Source organism: Schistocerca gregaria, chromosome 1, assembly GCF_023897955.1.
Source record: "Schistocerca gregaria isolate iqSchGreg1 chromosome 1, iqSchGreg1.2, whole genome shotgun sequence".
NCBI lineage: Eukaryota > Metazoa > Arthropoda > Insecta > Orthoptera > Acrididae > Schistocerca > Schistocerca gregaria.
In genome coordinates this window covers 339746163-339748168 of record NC_064920.1, presented here as the reverse complement: position 1 = coordinate 339748168, position 2006 = coordinate 339746163, and the positions used below count along the sequence as shown (strand labels likewise).

Below are 2006 nucleotides of genomic sequence, written 5' to 3'. Positions count from 1 at the left end.
TTTATGCCAAAGACAAAATTAAAAAGCAGATTATCTTTCAATAAACGGTTTTACATGTGAAATGTGGTGTAAACCTTTACTCTTCCTAGTACGCCGAGTTTCAACTTCAACGCAATTATCATGTGGTATACGTCGGATTCTGTAAGGTCCATTGTAAACTAGAAAGAATTTGTGACTCAAGTGTTTCTTCTTATGTGACAATGAATGAGTTTTAATGAGAACTTTCTGAGCAATATACAATTTCTTTGCATTTGCTTTACCGTGTAGTTTCTCCTTTTGTCTGCTGCAGATTTTATATTTTTAATAGACAAATCAATACTTGTGTTCGGGAAAGGTACAAGCTCTCTGATTCTGTTCGGTGGTTCTTTATTCTTCAGTACAAGAGGAGGTGGTAAAGCACTGGAGTCATGAGGCATTTCATTCAGCACATTTTGAAATAAGTGTAAAATCTGTCCCAATGCTGATGCTTTATATGACAATAAAGTCTGCAAAGCTTATTGATTTCTTTCATAATCCGTTCAGACGGGTTACAATGTGGTGAGTACAATGAAATAAAAACAGGTTTGATTTTATGGTTCCGAAGCATGCATAACCAAACAGCAGATCTGAATTGCGGTCCGTTATCTGAAATGACTTTACTAACGTGTCCAACTTCACGTAAGAAATTTTTAACAAGGGCGTTGGATACAGACTGTCCAGTGGCTTTACGTAACGGAGTGAAAGAAACAAATTTTGAAGTAAGTTCAACAGCGACCAGAATGTACGAAAATCCATTCGATGTTCTGACAAGGGGTCCCAAGAGATCGACAGCAGCAAATTCTTTTAACTTAGAAGGAATGATAGGAAACAACGGAGCAAGATGTGAGACAGTAGATTGTTTCGCCTTTTGACAAAGTTTACAAATAGACAAGACGCTTCGAATTCTCTTTTCCATATTTTTAAAATAACAAGTCGTTCGAAGAATATGAAAACATTTTCGTGGAACAAAATGTGCGTAGCTGAAATGAATGTACCAAATGAGCTTATTAACAAAATCATCTGGAATGCAAAGTAACCATAGCTTGTTATCAACAGTGCAGCGTTTGAACAGTATGTTGTTTCTAACCAGATAATAATGCCGAATCTGTGTTTTTGTCTTTTCATGCCATTTACTTTTGATGTCTTTCCAAATCGGATCTTTATCCTGTTCATGAGCAATGTCCTTTAAAGATGTGCTAATGAAGTTTTCAACGGTGACTTTCTGAATGTAAAAAATACTGAAATTTTTCTCGAGGTTGCCTTCTGTGTTACTTTTCTCAAGCCCAGCCGGTGCGCGTGACAGTGCGTCCGCAACAATGTCCTCCTTGCCGGGAATGTAGACTACTGTGAAGTGGAATTCTTGCAGAAGCTGTGCCCAACGTTTTAACCTGTCATGATTTTATTTTGAAGACATAATAAATTGTAATGCACGATGATCACTGTATACTTTCACGTGCTTACCGGAAAGAAAGAAACGGAATTTGTTAAATGCCCAAACGATAGCTAAAGCTTCTAATTCAGTAACAGAATACAGAGCGAGGTGGTGCAGTGGTTAGCACACTGGACTCGCATTCGGGAGGACGACGGTTCAATCCCGTCTCCGGCCATCCTGATTTAGGTTTTCTGTGATTTCCCTAATTCGTTTTAGGCAAATGCCGGGATGGTTCCTTTGAAAGGGCACGGGCCGATTTCCTACGCAATCCTTCCCTAACCAAAGCTTGCGCTCCGTCTCTAATGACCTCGTTGTCGACGGGACGTTAATTACTAACCACCACCATCAGTAACAGAATATTTTTTTCAGATTTTGTTTGCACAAAGGTTTTCTGAACAGTAGTGTCATTTTCTGTGGTTCTTGAAATAAATGGGCACCAAGACCGAGTTTAGAAGAATCCGTGTTAAGGCAGAAATCTTGTGACAGATCTGGATGAGATAGTATTGGCGCGTTCTTTCAAAGAACTGAATTCCAACTGTGCTTGTTCGTCACAGTT

General features: G+C 38.9%; 1 non-coding gene across 1 annotated transcript; it reads left to right on the top strand.

The window, feature by feature from the left end:
* The first annotated feature begins 1552 nt into the window (after positions 1-1552).
* Trnaa-cgc (transfer RNA alanine (anticodon CGC)) lies at positions 1553-1625 on the top strand. The gene has a single exon. It is a non-coding gene; the product is annotated as a tRNA-Ala (tRNA).
* Positions 1626-2006: the final 381 nt, after the last annotated feature.